We start from the raw sequence: 21,628 nt of genomic DNA on the forward strand, positions 1-21,628 counted from the left end.
TAAGCCAATAACGGTTCTATGAAAAATTACGCATTACCCTCCTTTGGTTTGAACTTAAGTATCAATCCCCTCTATGGTCTGGAGGGATTAAACTGTAAATATTATATTTTATTTAATCATAAATTCGTAGAATATTAGATAAGCTTTCTAACACATTTAAAATAATTGTATATTTTATTATCTAAAATTTAATTAATAATATTTTAAATATTTTAGAAAGTTTATTCTATTATCTATGTCTTAGTCTCTAGCCAGAATTATCGAATTCAACCTATAGTCTAGTCAAATATAGTAAAAAATATGGCTCTACTTTAGTCTAAACTACAAGGAGTTACATGCTTAATTTAAAATTACGAACAGTCTTGTACAATTGAGCTAAACCACGTAGGGATAAAATATAAATTAATCCGAACTTACAATTGAGCTAAAGCACGGGATTGGTGAGTAACTGAGTACACGCTTCCCCTGCAAAACAATGGTAGACTTTGAAATGGTCGGTCAAATTGTTGTTCATTCTAAGCAATTTCTATCAAATAGGAAAGAAATGGACGAAGAAATTAATATATATATATATATATATATATATATATATAGTTAAGTCGACCAGTTCCTGTGATTTGATACAAAGGTGGTCACTGTTAACGAGGCTTTGTTTACAATTTTGTCCTTGAGACAAGAGAAAAATCTACTCATTGGTAGCATATTAGATGCCTTTTTGACCTTATTCTAATTACATCAACGATTTCATGGTATTTTGTGGGGAACCTGAAGCCTTTATATCTTGGAAAGTTGACATTGGATCTTATATTTAGATGTTTCATAATTCTTGTACTTATTGGCCCAACTAGAAAGTTAGTTTAATAAATTGACGTCCATAAAGAAAGATGGTTGGTTGTTTGGTATCCCTTGAAGAGCAATATCATTTTTCTTAATTTATTGTTAAGTTGTACCATCCAACTTTGATTAAATGCCCACTACTAAGTAGGCTTTTGTGTGTCTTATAATATATCATATACACCGAAGTTGGTTGTAGGTTTTGATTATTAACTGATATTTAACTCATATCTAACTCATTTATGATTTGATTTTTTTATTGAGCTAGTAGATAAAATGAGTTTGAATGCAGGGAGCAAGCACTCTTCAATTATAACTATGAGGTCAGCTTAAACTATGTCCATGTAATTTTTCGGTGAAAAATGGAGCAAATGTTAACTTTAATGTCCACAAGAATTTTGAAGTCATAACTTCAAAACTATAATGATCCGCTTATGATCCTTCTTAATTCTGCTACTCTTTGAGGGCTCTGCATCTTGAAATCCTCTAATAATTAACAAGCTAAATTATGGGATGGGATCAATTAGTTATGATGGGACCGACCATAGACATAAAACTTAGAAGTCATGGCTCCATTACGAGTCTAGTAGTCAAGGTTAAGGAAATATTCTATAATCTAACCTAGGCTCATGAACTGGCAAGGCCCATACATGCAGATCCCACTCTCTCTAATTAGAAGTCCTCTGAGATCTTGCAAACTTGAAAGCAAGGGTATCAACTTGGATCAAAGGGCATTTTTCAGCCCGCCCTAGAAGAGTGTTTTGCTAGGGTTTGAATTTTTTCCGACTCATTTAACAGCTCGTCTCCTTTCCCCTCTCTTAGCCAAGAGCTTTTCCCGTACCATCCTAAGGTACTTTTCTTCTTTCATCATCTTTATTCTCTCTCCTCTTTCTCCCTCACTACAATCTACATTATATCCCCTCTCTCGTTGTTGTCCATTTCACTCGATTCCCTTCTCGACATTCCATGTCACAGTCGTTTGCGCTAAGTGGTGAGCTGGCATAATTGTTCCCTCCTAAATGCTAGCTTAGCCATTGTCCTTGCCTACCAATCATGGATCTTACTTGCCCTAGCTTTGTCCCTGTCCATTCCAGCCACCGTCATTACCTAGCTCGATTCTGCCTAGCCTCGCTTCAAGCTCCACTCTTCTCCACCGCCGCAGCGTGACCTTCTCTCTCTCTTTCTCTAATATTCTTTTTCTCTCTCTCTTCCCCTGCATTCTCTCAATCTCTCTCTCTCTCTAGCTCTCTCCCCCTCTCTCTCTCTCCTTCTCTCTCTCTCTCTCCCTCTAGTTCACCGGCAATCCTAGTTCACCGGCAATCACCGACCAACGGAAAGAGCCGTCGTCGGCCCTTCTATCCACCGGTGAGCCTCTCTCTCTCTCTCTCTCTCTCTCTCTCTCTCTCTCTCTTGGGACCGCTGGAGATTTGAGCCGCCGGCGAGAGGCCGACCACTGAGTGGCCACTAGCGATCGTACCCCTCTCCTACGGCCCAACCCTCTTCCTCTTTTCTCCTTCCTCTTCTTCTTCTTTTTCTTCTTTTTCTCCTCCTCCTCCTTCCCTTCTTTCCTCTCTCAAATTGCACCCTGCAAGAGGTGCTGGGCTGAGCCCAGCACTGTGTATAGTTTATATATATATATATATATATATATGCATATTATTGATTACCAATTATATTTGATTATGTTATTAATTATTTAATTAGTTTAGTTAACTTAATGTATTTAATTTATGTGAATTAAATCTAATTATATCATGTTTAGCAAAATACTCGCAACATAAATTACTATATTAATCCTAGATAGGTAATAGTAATTATTAGGGTTATGTATGTATATTCTTGCGTAATTATTTGTAGTAACTTAATTCTTATTTTAAATACACTATTAAATAATACAATTATGGTTAATAAATAATAAAATAAATATAGAAATGAAGAGTACATGATTACAACAAGAAATTATCTTTTAGCCGGGTTAATTTTAATTAATAAAAAGACTGACATTATTTGTTATAAATAATTTCATATCTCGACCCTCCTGTTTAAGACCCCATGGACTTAGCTATCGAGGTTTGATCGTTGTCATAGCAGCGTGAACGAGTGGTTGTTTGGTAATTGTAGTGGTTATGAGTAGTCTTATCCCCTAGACGTCTTTCTCAAATTATGATATATTATATATTATGTACTTTTTGGCCTCCAACATGATTATATGACTTTATCTAAAGATGATTACAGTCGAGCATATTTTATCATGCATGCAATTAGGTTGATTATGGATATGAGTATGATGATGATTTATAGAGATGATTAGAGATGATTAGAGATGACTATACTGTTATAATTTTATTTCCAGTTGATCTTTAGTATGAGTATGCATGTTGTGATAGATTAGCATGGGTATGCATGTGTTGACTACATGGTTGGAGACTACATTGTATCATTTTTTTCTTGATTCCTGTTCCACCTAAATTTCTATTATGCATTGACATATTATCGTACTAGATATATGCATATGATCTGTCATTTAGAAGGAAAGCATAAAATCTGATTGATAAGATAGTTGATAGAAAGCGTGAGGATACTCGAGTGGGCGTGAGGGTTAGGGCATGCCTAGAGATGAGTGATCGCTCGACATAGTCGCGATCCTATTGGCCTTACGTCTTATGTCGTTAGTCTGTGTGCGCAACAGACATTCAGGAACATGTTGTTCGTCAGGGCATATGTGGCGAGTTATCCTAACGAGGTTTCTATTAGCTAGGAGAGTGTCCGATTTAGATGGATATTGATACTCTAGCGGGTGGCGGGGTATGGTTATATTTGAGATACTCTTTGCGGGTGACGGAGTATGCTCTGAGCCTTCGAACATGATGTTGAGACTGGGTACCGGGTGTTGACTGTGCACAGTAGTCTAGTATGATGGTGTTATACCGAGATGTCGGTGATGATTGTGATACTGAAAATCTTATATGAGTATTGAGTAATTTTCATAATTTATATACTATTGTATTTGATTTCATGACATGATTGTCTTGCATCATGTGTCATATTTGAGAGAGAGAGAGAGAGTTATGATGATAGTATGACATGGTAATTGGTTTATTCATTATCGATGATTATATACTTTTATCAGTTGTGACATATTATCTACATTTCATTTATGTATTATTGAAAACGCATTCATATACTCATTCATGACATGATGTTCTTTCTTATTCATATTATTCAGTATTTAATTTACTCTCTGTTTGGATTCACTGATTCAGAGTAAGGTCTATTTACTGAGCCTTTAGCTCATGACTCTCTTTGTTTTCTCCTCTCCAAAAACTCAGGTGAACGAGTTGAGTAGGATACTCCCTCAGAGGTTTTGCTAGTGGGTGAAGAGTAGAATATCGTTAGTGTTATACACTAGATGAGTTGTGTTTTTTAATGTATCAGTTGACATTAGGGGTGAAAACGGATCGGATTTTATCCGATCCGACCCGCTAACCGACCCGAGTCGAATCGGATATGGGTCCAAATATTTTACCCGGTCCGGATTCGGATACGGATACGGATAGCAATTTATTAAAATATCTGAATCCGGATCCGGATACGGGTATATCATATATGTTCGGATACGGATTCAGATATCGAATATCCGAATACCCGTATACTATATAATACTAACAAACATCCTACCCTTAAAAACTAACCCGACCCGTTAATATAAAACCCACACCCAACCCACTAACTTACCCTAACTCCTCAACAATCAACCCTCATCTCTTCACCACATCAGCCGCCGCACTCTCACCATCTCTTCACCACATCAACCCCCATCCCCATCTCTCCCTCACTCTCAACATCGACTCCCGCCGTTCCGTGGCCCCGTCTCGGTCTCTCTGACCGACAACAGCGGTGTCGTCGCCAAGTACCTTCGCCTCCGATCATCACCATCATCGTCGGGTACCTTCGCCTCCGATCATCACCATCGTCGCTAGGTACCTTCGCCATCCTCAACTCCGGTAACTTCGACAACCAATGAGTATTTTATGAATTTTTGGATAATGATATGCATTTTTTACCTCGTATCCCTTATCTGTTCTTCATAGATTTCCTCGATTTGTATTGGAATAGGCTCTGGTTTGTACTACAGTTATTTCTAGTTTACCATATATGTGGGATATTTGTTATTGCAGAAGTTGTGGATTGGGATATAAGAAGGCAAAAAGCAAGTGATATATATGTTGCTCTAGCCTAAAGCTACTTGGTGACTGAATTCAGATCTAAGAAGGCATGCATTCACTACTTAGTTACCAACAATGTTCGCACTTTTTTGACCGACACAACGTTTGTACTTTTACTTCCTATCTTGGGATTATGGATATCATATATCCAAAATTGTTAGTATTTCTCCAACCGTGAGCTCATAAAATCATTAGTTTACCTAAGAGGAATTGTTTTATCTCCATAGCTTTCACTATCCACATTATTTGCAGATGATGTTTTCCCTTCCTTTAAAAGCTCAACATCATATGCATTAGCATGAGAGATGGAAGCTGATTCTTTGCAGACATCCTTGCTACCAGCATAACTGAAAACGTCTTCTTTCAAGACCCTTCCATCTTTCCCTGTTCCACGGATATCGTTTATATTTAAACCATACTGTTTTGCTAGGTTCCTGACAGCAGGAGTAGAGAGAACTCTGCCAAGAGCTTCTTCTTTGCCCGATGAGCTTAGACAATCCATTTCATGAAAGTCAGAGATTGGCATAGTTTCACTACTAGGACTCTCGGATGTAAAAGGAGTGTGAGTATCTTCAACAAGCATCTTCAGTAAAGTTTCGCCAACCTGCGGCATTACGCAGACTTAGAATCTTTCCGCATACTGAAAGGATAGCCTACTTTTGCATGATCTAATGCAGAATGATCAAGAAGTAAATGATAACATCTATCCTTCACATCTATGGCCAAAAAGAATAAGCAGTTGAATATTAAATTAATCAAGAAGCACACTGAATAGTACTTTGTCAGTATGCACTTACTTATGGCAATCAGTTTGAAATCACATAATCCCACTGAACATCAAAAAGAAGACTGTCAAAGATTTTTATTGAATTTTGGAACTTAAAATCATGATAACATTTTGAGTATACAAAAAAAAATTTAGGTGAAATGAGGAGAATCACTCTCCTTTCAGTATTTGGAAGGATTTTTGTTATTGCAATACAAGTATGTAGTTTCATTATTCACTATACATTAATCTGTCATCTACTCTTTACTTATGATTAGTACATTATGATTTTCTGCAATATTTGGAACATGTTTTGTGAAATTTATTTCTAAGATAATGTAGTTCACAATTTTTTTAATGGCATCTGTAATTTTTTAATGTAGTAGAGAAAATTGCAATGACATCTACAAGTGCATTAGTTCAAGATGACACCAGTAATAGTGTTACTCAAGATGATAGAACAAAGAGAAAAAAAATGGACATCAGATGTCTGGGATAACTTTGATAAAGCTGAAGTGATGGAAGTAATTAATGGGCAAACAGTGAGCAAGTGTAAAGCAGTATGCAAATTTTGTCATAAACAATTTAATGGGGAAAGTTCTATGGGAACGACACACTTGAAGAACCATTACAAAAATAAGCATGGTAGAGAAAGAGGACAATTGTTACTTAATCTTGCAAGAGTCAGAGAAGATGGAATTTTAGAGTCATACAAATATGAAGAGGAAGTAAGTGCAAAAAAACTTCTAACAGCAATAGTTATGCATGAATACCCTTTAGCTATTGTAGAACATGAGTATTTTCTTGAATTTATAAAATCTCTACAACCTGCTTTTCCAACAAAGTCACGGATTACTATTAGAAAAGAGATCTTAGAGTTATATGTTAAGCAAAAAAGGAACGTATATGATATGTTTAGTTCGCTTTCATGTCGTATGAGTGCTACTATGGATCTCTGGACTTCTAGACAGAACAAGGGTTATTTGTATGTTACAGTGCATTTCATTGATGATGATTGGAGAATTCAAAAAAGAATTATAAATTTCATGCATTTAGAAGGGAGACATACATGATTAAATCTGTGTCAAGCATTTCTAAGGAATATGATTGAATGGAATATTGATGGAAAGCTATTTTCCTTAACTCTGGATAATGATCGTGCTAATGATGTTTGTGTTAGAGATGTGGTTAGTCGGCTCAGTGATCAACAATCTCTTGTTTGTAGTGACATATTTTTTCATGTCAGATGTGCCACGCATATTATCAATTTAGTTGTGCAAGATGGTTTGAAAAAAATAAAGGATGGAGTGGAAAATATTCGTCATATCATCTTAATTCTCAGAAATTCACCCTTGCAGTGGGAGGATTTTCAAAAGAGAGAAAAGGAATGTAATTTAGCTACAAATAAAGCTCTTTCTATTGATGTACATACAAGATGGAATTCTACTTTTTTGATGCTTAGAGATGCTATATATTATATGAATGCATACAAAAGGCTTCAGTGTGCTGATCCAATTAAATTTGTTGCATGTCCAACAAATGAGCAATGGGATAATGCTAGAATGTTATGCAAATGTTTGAAAACCTTCCATACAATAACTGAATTGCTTTCAGGAACTTCATATCCAACTGCTAACTTATTTTTCAAAGAATTTTGTGATATTCAATTGCAAATTAGAGAATGGTGCAGAAGTTTGGATGGATTTGTTCTTTCTATGGCAACATCAATGAAAGAGAAATTTGACAAATATTGGCAGCAATGCAATCTTATATTAGCTGTGGCTTCATTTCTAGATCCTCGATATAAAATGAGTATTATGGAATTTTACTTTCCTCAAATTTATTCTCTTGGTGGTGTTAAGGAACTTGAGGAAGTTCGTGAAATCATAAAGAAGTTGCATGATGAATATGCATCTAAATTTTCACGTCCTTTTGATCGTGATGTGAATGTAAGCACAAGTGAAGTTATCAAAAGTAGTGGAGCTGTTTTTGATGAGTTTGACGAGGATAGAAATAGAAGATTTGAACAATTTTTAATTGAAAAATCTCAACATCAATCTCCTAAGACAAATTTGGATTTATATATTGAGGAGGGCTCACTTCTATGGCAGTGTAATAATACTAAATTTGATATACTATCTTGGTGGAAAACAGAAGGTGCAAAGTATCCTATATTATCACGAATTGCTCGTGATGTGTTAGCAATTCCAGTTGCCACAGTTGCCTCTGAATCTGCATTTAGCACAGGTAGTCGAGTAGTAAATGCTTATCGCAGTAGGTTGGATCCTGAAGCCGTGGAAGCTCTAGTATGCACTCAGGATTGGATAAGATCTACAAGAAAAGGTACCGATTGTTTTATTTTCTTAATTTTTATAAATTAGTATTAAATACTAATTTCAATATATTTTTTTTCTTATTAGGAGAAGTAGCATCAATTGTTAAGGATGTTGAAGAATCTGAAGTATCCGGGCACGTTTCAGTTTCTGACATACAATCAATGGCATGTTCACTAGATTAAATGTAATGCAATCTTTTATGTTTAAATTAAATTTGAATTGCATATGAAATTGTATGAACAATTAATGGTATTACTTGATATGTTTCAATTCATAGATTTTTAGTTCAACAATTAAACTAATGTCATTCATTTATTTTTGCAGATCCTCTTTAAAGTGTATCACTACTCGGTTGGCTTGATTGAAGATTAGAAAAATATGAAATGTCACAAAATTGTAGTGGAATTAGTGGTCACTTTGGAATATTGGCCTTTTTATTGTACTTGCATTATATTTTAAGTTTTGGTGTAGTATGGTTATTATTACTATGTGAACAAGTTGGTCATCTTTTTGTTATCCTCTTTTTATTATATCTAAGCATATATGTCATGAAATATTGTGAAATTGTAGTAGAATTGATGGTCTCATGTTCTAGTGAATTGTAGTGTTATCATTTTTTTTATAGTGAATTGTAGTCGAATTGATGGTCTCATGTTCTAGTGAATTGTAGTGTTATCATTTTTTTTATAGTGAATTGTAGTAGAATTGGTGGTCTCATGTTCTAAGCATGAACAGAGTAATCTTATGTTTTTGCACTAGATGTTAGTTTGTTATGTTTTTAGAATTGGTGCTTTTATGTTATAGTGAATTATAGTGTTATTATTTTTTTCTAATAAATTGTAGTGTTATATCTAAGCATGAACAGGGTAATCTTATATTTTTGCACTAGATGCTAATTTGTCATGTTTTTGAAATTTGTGGTCTTATGTTATAGTGAATTGTAGTGTTATCATCTTTTGTAGTGAATTATAGTGTTATCCCTCTTTTTATAGTGAATTATAGTGTTATCTTCTTTTGTAGTGAATTTTAGTGTTATCCCCTTTTTGTTATATCTAAGCATAAACATAGTGAGATTCATTATGTATTTGTATCCAATTATAATTCAAATTTTTTTATCTAGTTTGTGTTCGTATTTGATTAAGATTCGATTCGTATCCGATTAATATTCAATTCGTATCCGATTAAGATTCGATTCGTATCCAATTCGTATTTGTATCCGTTTAATATCCGATCCATATCCGAAAAATATCCGTATCCGTTTAATATCCGATCCATATCCGAAAAATATCCGTATCCGTTTAATATCCGATCCATATCCGAAAAATATCCGTATCCGTTTAATATCCGATCCATATCCGAAAAATATCCGTATCCGTTTAGTTAGGATATGGTTTTGCATTTTGCTATCCGTCCAATATCCGTATCCGTATCCGTATCCGTATCCGGAGTAAAAATATGGATCCGGATGTGGCTTGAGCACTATCCGATCCGTATCCGAACCGTTTTCACCCCTAGTTGACATCCTTTAAAGTGTGTCTTTATCCTTATCCTTTATTCTAGCAAGAGATTTTGTACTTCTATAATTATGTATATACCACAATTATGTATGTAGTTATGAAAAGCTCTTGATGCCGTGTTGTGGACTGTATGGAGCTCAAGTAAGGTTATCTGTATGTTGTTGATAGTCAAATTTGAGTTATTTTTAGTTTAGATGTTGTGGATTAAATTATGATATTGATACAGATTTATTTGATTGTCAATAACTAACCAAATGGTCAGGTGCCACGCACGTGCCGTGTGGGCTCGTGCCACGCATGTGTTTAGGGTACCGGGTGTTATAGTACTTTTTCTATTTCTTGTGTTGTTTGATTCTTAAATTCACATATTTATGAAAATAGGCCTTCACATGGTTTAATTATAATCACTAGTATGCTCATATTCCTATATGTGCTTGATCCTTTGTTGAGTTCTCAGTCTTTCAAGGCTTTTATTGTTTTTATATGTAGTGTTGCAATAGTTAATCAAGCGAAAGGCGTGCTTCGAAAGTGTTGCTCTACCTCCTCCTTTTCTTATTATGCTTGAGTGCTTAGACTTGATATATTACCTTACTATTGTTTAATCCTGTTATTCTGTCAAAAGTGGAGTTTATTCTTAGGCTCGTTGTAACACCCGCTACCAAATACATGTGCCTCTCATGTGGGTGGAATCCACATAATTTTCATGTAACATATTGGTTAAAATTTCAACACAACAAATATAAGAAAATCTCATATTTTCACAAATAATACAAAAGGTGAGTATAGAGCCCAATAAGTATACACTACTATAGTCTTAAAAGTAGTACAATTAAAGATGTCATAATAGATAAATATAAATATGCACATCATGATCAAATCAATACATCGTACCACATACTCATTATGTTCATCAAATGTGCACATGCATTAGCAATCTATAATATGACATGCATCAATCTGAACTATTATATCCTCAAACTCGAGCTCACATCGAGCTCCGCTTATAGGCCATATCAATAATATACAACAGGATATATATGCCTTAGACTATCAAACCTTTAATATAGGCTCATACAGAGTTATGCCCGCAAACCACAACAACATTCACACCCGACCACACAATACCCATAAGGAAGGATAGATCCTAGCGGTAGCTTATCAGTCCATCACTTGATGAATAGCATGACCAATTATTCGCCACTACAAACTAAGAACTTTAGACGTAAGCCCATCACATAAGTTAATATCGCATATCGGCACTACTATCTGAGCCCTCGCTATACATCATTACATCATCGTGCGAAAATCATGAGCTATCACTCACAAACGTCTTCACTCTACATTATCGGATACCACTAGGTTTACGCCATGCTATCTTTCTCTTTCTAACTTATATACCCTAAAGGGTTTGACTCTTGTCAATCGATGGTAAATCGCTCATTCCTGATGAAATGGTTGCTTGATTATTTGTGATCGACAGACTAAGCTCTCAAGCGTGAATCCTAATATATAAATATAATAATATCCTCCGCCTCTAACTCTGGCTAGGGATGTGTCGGATACTATCGAGACGCAGAAGTCACCTTATTTATAGTCATGCACATTTGCAAGTGATATTATATTATACAGCACAATAAGCATAATAGAATACACATCATTATCATGTATTACATGCTGTCATACATTATCATGCCCAATAGATATGCATATAAATCATAATACGCATAATCTTATTGAACATCCAATCAAATTAATAGACACAACATGTATTATTAGCAGTAAGAAACCGTATGCAAATGCATGATATGGATGCGATGATACCATAAGATAAGACATTGCATTTTTCACACTACTCTTAGATTATAGAAGTTTCACTTGCCTGACATCACTTTCCTGATACTAGCTATAGGATATAGAGTCCACCTCAATAAGGAAAGTAATAAAAAAAATATAAGCACAAATATCTATCACTAATTAATTAAATAACTCTACTAACGTCCGTTATAAGCTTGGGTAGGTCTTTTGAAGAATTTATTGCATTTAATAGTTAGGTAGGGCAGGCATAGCTATACTAATGTTTGATGCATTATTAAACATAATTAAAATAATTTACCTTAAATTATTGTTTATATCGTTATTATCATTTTATAGTAAATCGCATAGTTCATATTTAATTAATCAGCTTCGTTAAATTGGGCAATTTGCTTAATACCATGTCTCTACATTGATCTGTATTAATTCTCCATTATGAGCAATTAATATAGATACATCTCGATCACCGACTCATTTATTAAAATTAATTTAACCAAAATCATAATCGACCACACTAAACTCCATTTAAAGTTAATTCCCTATTAAGAGCAATTAGTAACGGCACTCTTACACCATAGTCTAATTTATTAAAATTGATATATAACAATTATTATAATTAACCAAGCCATCTTCTAAAAATAATTAATAATTAGAGTTCAAGTTGACATGATTAATTAAATAAAAAGATTAAATATGAAAATATTAGAGAATAATTAACCCATTTGGGTCAACCCAAGCAATGGGCTGGGTTGCAACTAACCCAAAATCACAATATATACTCATTAATAATGAGCCTAAAATTAAAATTTAACAAAGAAAACCATTTGGGTTAGGCAGCAGCCCAAACCCCAAACCACTCGGGTTATGCCGAAGCCCAACCGACAACCCACACGAGTTGGACCGCAACACAACCTCTCAATAACATGGGCTGGACCGCAGCCAACCCTTAAACAACATGGGTTGGACCGCAACCCAACCTATCCAACAACTAAGGTTGGACCGCGCCCAACCCACCAGCAATATGGGTTGGGCCCAAACCCCACAAGGACTAGGTCGCAGCCCATCCCTAAGCAACCTAAGGTTAGGTCGTAGCCCACCTAGGCTGGGCTCAACCTAGCCAACCACTATCCTCTCCCTCCTCATCCTAGCCTAGCTGAGGATAAGGGAAGGGCCTGTCGATGAGCACTGTCGTCGACAACCAGGTCGACCGAGGAAAGCATCCATAGTGTTGACTGGCTAGTGGAGGGCCAACAACCACTTGCAACCCACCAAACCACCAACTAGTAGGAGCAAGGGAGCTTTTGATGATCCCAGCTACCGGTAGTCCCGGCCGACCCCACCAGAACTTTCCCCTTAGCAAGTTGAAGCTAGTTGAGAGGAAGCCACCAGCTAGGGTTGACCGACGGCAAGGACCAACCTCGACAAGGCCAACGACCGCTCACAAACTCCGCCCAAGAGGGCCCAAATGTCAGGGCCTATAGCAACTCTTCGTGAAGAGGAAGCTAACCTACCTGTCAGGTAGCCTAGCCGACAATAGCAGTGGCCATAAATCACCTAAAACCTAACGAGGAGATGCTAGCCTCTACTAGGGGCCAGAACGGCCCACAAGAGTTTTGCTATATTTATATGTAGTATTGCCACAGTGGGCCAAATATGAGGCTTGTTTCCACTCTATCTACTCTTTCTCTTATTGTGCTTGGGTGCTTAGATTTATATATTACGTTACTATTATTTAGTCTGTTATTAAGCCAAATATAGAGCTTGTTCTTAGGGTTGTCGCCATATTCCCTCTTTCTACTTTATATATTAAGTTGTAATCGTTTGATTGAAATTAATGATATGATTTATCTACGAATTTTCTTTTAAGAACCAAAAAAACACTTAGAATGGAGTGTTATCAATCAGATGGATATTTTTGTTCAAATCTTAGAAATAGTTTATTTAGAAACGAGGATAAGATTGTGTGCATCTCTAATTCGTCCTACTTAGACATCTCTTTAGCCACGGAGTATAGCAGTCTTTTCTTTAAAAAAAAGTATATATATTAAATATATCCAAATAAATTGACAGTAGAAATCATGGTCTCCATTTCAATCACATGGGCTTCGAATCCAAGGTTGCAACTCTCATTAATCTTAAGCACTGTAGACTTAATTTTCAATTCAAACAACTAACACAAGAAAAAATATTACATGATACACCTTTTTATATGTAGAAGATACGCGCATTTGCTAGTAATATTATGAAATTAATCGAACAATGTATCCATTCGAAATCAAAGGATTCAAACCGGTGAGGTCCGTACATGGGCAGAGCCACATTGTCCTAAAGAGTGAGCCAGGGGAAGAGCCTCTCTTACTAATAATGCTACATTATGCATATATATATTTTTTTAATTTGTAAATAGCTCTCACATAGTATAAATATAATGCATACTATTAGTTCGAATAAATACTAAACTGATCTACACGGACTTCCCTCTGACCAGCATGATATCTTCAGAAGCAAATCATGGGAATCTCAATCTTCCCAGAAACAAAACAAGGAAGTAACCGTCGTCAGACGAAGACATGATGCCGACTACGATATCCCCCACCTCTCTCTCTCTCTACCTTCCATAAAGTCCATGGGATGTGTCCTATGAAAACGAATATTTCAAACCCTCCCCCCCCCCCCCTAACACATCCAAGCCCACGTGAACCTCCTCGTCCTTTTGCAAGATCAGGACAACTTAAAAGGCCCTCCCTCACTTGGGCCTCTCGGCCCACTTTTGCAACATGGTTGGTTTTTTTTTTTTATTTTTATTTTTTACGTACAGCTTTTTGTCGTATGATCGATCGTCACGGATCACGAAAAAGAAGTAGAGTTTCTCTTTCTCTCTCCCTCTCTGTGTATATATGTGTGTGTGTGTGTGTGATTTGACCAACATATGGCCTGCCGGCTTATTATGACACCTTAGATTGGCCAATGCGAAGAGTGGATGGGATGGGCAAACAAACCACCACAAGTTTGGAGGAGGGGAGTACAACGGGCTTCTGCTGGCATTTGAGTGCAGAAGGAAAGGTGAGGGAGGGCTCTGAGAGTGGGCAGAACTTTAATTGATCAAAATGATGGGTACTTAGCCAATGAGGGGAGAGAGGGTGAAAGAATATAGAGGGCTTATCAAGTGGCAGTGGGCATTGATCTCAGGACTAGACTTAGAGAAAGCGGAAGGAGGGGAGGAGAAGAAAAGAAGTTGTCACAAGCCCAACTTATCGATCCTATCAACTGATGCCGTTTGGATTTGTTAGTAGAAAAGTGGGGAAGATATGATTCACAGTTTGCATTGTCAGAGCATTGGGAAGGCAGAACATGGAGATGAGCTTCTTAGTCCACTGGGGATGTGGTTCATATCGCAATTATGTCTGAGAGCTTTGTCTTCACATCCCAGAGGGAAAAAGCATTGAAAGTATTATGGAGTTTGGTAGGACTAAGGAGGACTCCTGGCTGCTTCTGACTCATGAGCATAGCTATCAGAGCTCGGATCACCGGGTTACTAATTCAACCGGTGATTTACTAAGGCAGGATTGCTAGTTTTTTAAAAATATTTAAATGATATATAGATAGATTTAATAATTTGATCTGAAAACAAAACTGAATCGATTTGATGATCAGTTCACTGGTCCAGTTATAATAACTATGCTAATGAGAGCTCATGAGCATGCAGCTTTAAGTATGGGTGGAAACCCTAGCCATACTTTTCTTTTCTTCTCTTTTCTTTAATAAAAAGTATAAAATATAAAAATTATCCTTATCTAAGAACTTAAGATTTTTAAAATCATTGGTGAGTTAATATAATATCATATATTTATTTAAAATATAAAATCATTGTTGAGTTAATCTAACAACTTAAGTATTTTATACTTTAATAAAAAGTATAAAATATACAAATTATTATTATCTAACAACTCAAGTTTTTTAAAATCATTGGTGAGTTAATATAATATCATATATCTATTTAAAATATAAAAGATCACCCATTTAAAAAACCAAATCAACTTCTTGGACCCCCCCCCTGTTAAAGTGTCTCAACTCGGAAGTGATCAGAGGGAGTCTAAAATATAAAAAAATATATATAAATATAAAACAATTATCAGAGAGTGACTCTAGCTAACATCGTCCCTATATTAAACATTTAGGTACGAAACTCACCTAATGAGTCAAGAAACGTTGAATTTTAGCGGTCAGAGGTTAACTAGTGCGCAATCCGATAAGTCTTAATAGTAAATGCAGGAAAAAGATACAACTTTCAAATCCAATTATTACAAAGATCTAAAGAGTCTCCAACAAGATAACATGAATGTTATAGGCGCCACGCCAAGGGGGAGCACGTATTGATGAAGCCCCGAGAGTTTGAGAATCTGATTCGATGAGGTTAGAAAATCCAGCTTTATAAGAAATAAAACTAAAGGAAAATAGATGTGCTTCACGTCAAATGCAAAACTATCTTAGCAAATCGGCATTGTGCTTTACATGAACATCTTGAATACGTCGTTAAATATTTACTCAAGAAAAACGTTGTTAAAGTTAACAGCGAAACAGGCTTTATAATCCTATCGTTAGTCATCGAAAGCCTTCTATGTCTTTATATAGGCTTCCTAATCTCATTAAAAGAACTTCTCATAGTTTCATAATTTAACTAGAAATTACTCATCATCTCCTACTTCATCCACGAGGACCAGATCAAAGGCATTCATATATATATATATATATATATATACTAGGATTCTTTATGAGGAGGCCAAATCCAACGGTATATCCTGCCATTGCATAATACATCAAGCTTGATCAAATATAAACCAAACACCAACGTAGAAGATGAGCAACTGGGTTATCTCTTGCAGGTGGGTAGGGCCAATTAATATGGGATCCACGAGGGACCACATAGAAGCCCACATGCATGCATGCATGCATGGACCCATCACCCATGCAGAGAAGCAATGTAGTTTTTGTCCATCCGAGGAACTACAAAGATAGCCGCAATATTCGATTCATAATAAACCACAAAGATCTCAACGTCGATGTAGATGGATGCTGGTGCACATCTTCGTACATGGGGCAGATAAGATAATGATGGTTTGCTTCGTGGCCAAGTATAACAACGTATGTAATCTCTTCACGTTTGCTTTATTCTTACGAGTACGAAAGAAATAATTATTCTTATTTTGAATAATTATATTTAATGTGACATAAAATAAAGAGAAATAAAAAAATAAAAGTTAATTAAAATATTCTTGATTTGATACGTAAATTTATATTAATATATTTTTATTTATTATAAATATGTAATAAAATATGTGAGTGGTAAAAGAAAAAAGATAGGTTAAATCAAAAGTAAAATTATAATTTATCTTTTGTGTGGAATAACTTAAATAGTATTTATAATCTAGAGTATGGCTATCTGATATTTATTTAGTATTCTAGATTAAGGTAACCTAATCCAGAATAGAGAAAAAGATATTATTAAGGAAGGGGACAATATTTATTCCCACCAAGTTACAACAAGTATACATATTACAGTGCCTCCATAATTAAATATGGGTTTTTCAAACATTTACTAGTAATTTTGCTGAAATGTCTACTCTCTATTGCTGTCTCTCTATGTACGTTGAAAAGAACATTTCAATTATTAATGTAGAGACAGATTCTCTTACGTAGAATAATTTAAATAGTGTTTGTAATCTAGAGTAGGGCTATCTGATATTTATTCCTAAATTAAGGTGTCCTAATCTAAAATATAAGAAAAGATATTACTAAAGTGAACGAGAACTATATTTATTCCGACCAAGTTACAACAAAGATATTAGATTACAATGCCTCCATAATCTAATATGGGTTTTTTCAAACATTTACTAATAATTTTGCTGAAATGTCTACTATCTATTGCTGTCTCTCTATGTACATTGAAAAGAACATTTCAATTATTAATGTAGAGACAGATTCTTTATTGCTTATTCAATATTTCAATAAAGGAAAAACCTGTCCTTAGAATCTTAAATCTCTCATGAAGGGAATCAAACAACTATGTTCTCAAACAGAAGTTTTTATTAGTCATTGCTACCATGCCATAAATCACAAAATGGACATCTTTACCATGGAACCAAATCAATTTCCAAAGAAGACTAAAGGTGGTCTTATTCTAGATAGAATTCATATACCGGGAAGAATATTTTAAGTTTTTGATTGTCTTTTCTTCCTGTACTAGTTGGACGTTTTATAAATCCAACAAGCTCTCTTTCATTATGAGCCACAATAGATGAGCTTTTTCTTCCTCTACAAAATTTAAAAAGTTCTCAGCATGCACCATATCTCTTCTAAAACAAGAATTAATTAACCCTCTATTCATTATGCACCACCCAAACACCACCATAGAATTTAGGGGATCATGTTATATTATATATATCAATGGTCTAATTGAAACATTATTAAATTTTCACTTCTCGCACAAAAATAATAAATATAATAGAAGAGAAAATGCATCCTTGTATAAAAGGTTATTTTCAAAGAAAAAAATAACTATTTTTTTTTCTTAAAAACATAGAGGTAGGAACTCACACAATAGTCAATGATCAAATATTTTGGTTTATAAAAGAGTCATTCCTACTTTTCCAATCATCTTACATTAATCTACATCGAAGTAATTAAAGTTAGTAACTTAGTATCAAGATATCTAGAACTTTCTCTATAAAAATCAAAGGGGAAAAAAGAAAAGAAAATAAACAGTGGCACTTCTGTCGCCGTGCACACACAATATTAAAACTATTTAAACAGAATGCATTTATTGCGCAAACTGGAAGATCAAACAAAAGGAAAAAAAATAAAATAAAACAGATGGATAAAACAAAAGCCCAGAGTTCCGAGTACAGCGAATAAGGTAGCAAGAAGGTAGCATATGCCAGATGTTGATTGGATACTGTGGGTAGACTACAGTACCACACAAAACATCCCATAACGGTAGGCCCCCCCATCCTTATTGATCCGTTCATATCCAGAGTTTTAATAAATTTTGATATCTATTGCGTTACTAGTATTTTTTATACATCAATCAATTTTGATCATTGTTGAGTACTCTCGAATGAAATTTCTATCACAAAAAATAAGTGAAGTATTGATGTGTAATTGCTAAAGAAAAAAAAAATGAAACTCTCACTCTCCGACGTAAGTTCTCGGTTGTGGTTGAATAAGTATTTTATAATTTAACGTAGTTTATCATGCTGATTCTAAATTAGTTAATAGTGTATATTTTAATATAGTGAATTCTCATTTATTTTGGTAAAGTATGATATACATTGTATTTGAGAAGAGTGAGAATTTACTGATATCCTACTAAAATCGATGTCACTAAGATTCGAAACACTCATACAACATGAGCTCTTTTAAACATTTGAGTATAACCCCGTAGACAACGTCATATATATTATTACTTTATTATTTTAGATTTTTCTATGTCAATTAGTTATTTGGGCAAAACTCTAAGCCATTTTTTAATAGCATTAAGTTCAAAACTCATTAATCCTTTTTTCAGTTATTTCTAATAAGGTTTAAAAGCGTCACACATATTATTACATATTATATGCCCAAGAGAGGTGCATATATTACGTAACAACTAATTGTCTTAGATAAGATATACATTGCTAATTCATTTCCTAACGATGTCAATTTTTTACTAAAGAATAGTCAAGAAAACTCTAGTTTAATGATGTGAACCAATCCTTGGGCATCTGAATCTAGTCTGCTAGACTTGATCAAGCCGATTGGGACTTTCGAGTGTCTTGAGCCCTTTTACTTCGAATTTGGGCTTGCCACCTAGACCTGATCAAACCGCCCAGCCCGTCCATGCCCGGTCAGACCCGGCCCGATTTGGACCAGGCTAAGCCCAGTCAGAGCCCGAACAACCCATGGGCGGCATGGGCTAGCCCTTTGCCTGCCCGGCCCGGCTCGAAAGCTCGTTTGTTTGGCCCGTTCGTTTGGTCCGCTAGTCAAATCCAAAGGTCGCAACCCTTTGCCCTGACCGTGTCTTCTTCTACTTCCTCGTCTAGTCGTCCCCGACCTCAGTCTCGGTTCCATCGTCCGCTTTGCCTTCCCTAGGTTCCGGTTCAAGACCTACTACTTTGACCAGAATCGGGTCCAAAACCTCATCTTGAGCTCAGTTCGCTAGGCCCTCAAACAACCCCTAAACTACGCGCGCAATTACCTCGCTGACCTCCTTGACCCATGCATCCAGCGACGCGTTGCCACGTTTCACGGTCGGCATCCATGCTACTTCAACACCAGGGTGATGGTTATCAACCTGGTTCGATGGTGGCGGTTCGATTACACGCAGCGGATCGAATCTATTCTAGCCCAGTCCGAACCTCCGGTGCGGCCCAAGTGATTGGTGGGTCGGATTGTGAACAATTACTTAAGCCCTATTGGCCCGAAGCCCTATTGACCCGAAAAGCTCAGCCCGTTCGATAATCACGTCTACTACCACCTGACTGGAGGATGGATGTCTTATTGAGAGAGGGCTTGAGTGTTGGGCTTAGAAATATATCAAATGGGCAAAGGGGTTGGTGCAAGTTTGGCTGGATTTGCTAGGGCTTTTAGCTCGTATACCATGTGGTGAGGCGTTTGAGGCTAAGATTTAGTCAATATGTGGGTTAAGTCTTAGAAGAGAATATTTAGAGATTATTGGGGTTATTGACTTGATAAAGCTCATACGCAAGAAAGACCCGAACTAACACGTGGGTGTGCTTTGTAGGCTGGCTAAGTTCTATTTGGACTTGGGTGGTATCCTAGGGCAGTGGGGGTGCGTCTAAGAATGAGGGGTGGTTGGAATGGGAGAAACCTAGATACTGTTTAAAGGGTGTGTTGGCTCAAGGATAGAGGCATTTTGGGGTTGGACACGAGTATTAAACTATATGGCAATGGTGGTGCTCGGTTGGAGGCTAGAGCTAAGAATGGGTGTGGCTGCAGTTTGGGATTGAGAGAGAGGTTTGTGGATGCTAATAGATATGGTAGATATGGGTGGAGGTGTTGTAGAGAGGATGGAGCACTTTAAGGGTGGTAAGTGGTGATGCTTATAGAGTAGGGCAATAGTGACGATGATGCGGTTAAGGAGGAAGATGGTGGTCGGTGGTGGTGATGGTGTAGTTGGAGGTGATGGAGTAAGTGGTGGTGATGGAGTGAGTAGATGATGATGGTTATGGATAGATAGATCGATATTTTAGAAGAGACGAGGAGGTTGAAATGGGTTGACCCTATGGGTCTACAGTCGATGGACAAAAGTAGGAGGGCGTCAGCCTCTTGGTGAAGGGCGTTGCGGCTTGAGGAGAATATGAGGGAGAGGAAGAACAAAATATTAAGGGGTTGCTCTCCACATATATATATAGAGGCTAACTCAGATCATACTTGAACTTGGACTTCAATTACATCAAGCCAAGTAAGCTACTTCACTAGATCAAGTAAGCTATTTGATTAACCAAGTAATACTCAGACTTATAATACATCTAATGACTTGGACTAGACTTATTAATCAATTTAACAACTTGAGTCCATAATTAACAAGTATCAAAGCCAAGGACTCATTAAAATAGCAAGTAAACTGAAAAAATAACTAAGCTAGGCTAAATGGACTCTCCAGTGAACTCAATATCTTCTTGTGAGGTGACCCAGATCTGAATCATATTATTTAGTAAGTAAAAAAAAAAGAGAGTAGGTCTTTTTGAAGGGTCTATTAATCCTTTTATCCCAGCTTCAAATACTTTTGCTATATTTTCTAATAAAATAAAATAAAAACCTCATATCGACAGACTCAAAAATAGCCCTTATAAATGACCTTTTTGGTTTGACATAAGAGGTAATTAGATTGTGAACCTTATGCATGCTGCCAAAACACAACTCTTTTTTCTCTCTTTTTCTCTTTTCCTACCATCCAATTTTGCTTTCCATGCTACTAAACTCCAACCTTCATATTTTTAGCTTAGAATACCACCAATTTCTATACCTTGGGAAGCAGAACTTGGGTTGGAAACTGGATTTTAGCCCCACTTGAGCAACTGAATATAATTTTTTCTGTAAAATATTATTATTGCCAATAGAGGCAGAGAGAGGAGGAGA

This window comes from Typha latifolia, chromosome 7, assembly GCF_019914945.1.
Source record: "Typha latifolia isolate L0001 chromosome 7, TyphaL0001v2, whole genome shotgun sequence".
NCBI classification, from domain to species: Eukaryota; Viridiplantae; Streptophyta; class Magnoliopsida; order Poales; family Typhaceae; genus Typha; species Typha latifolia.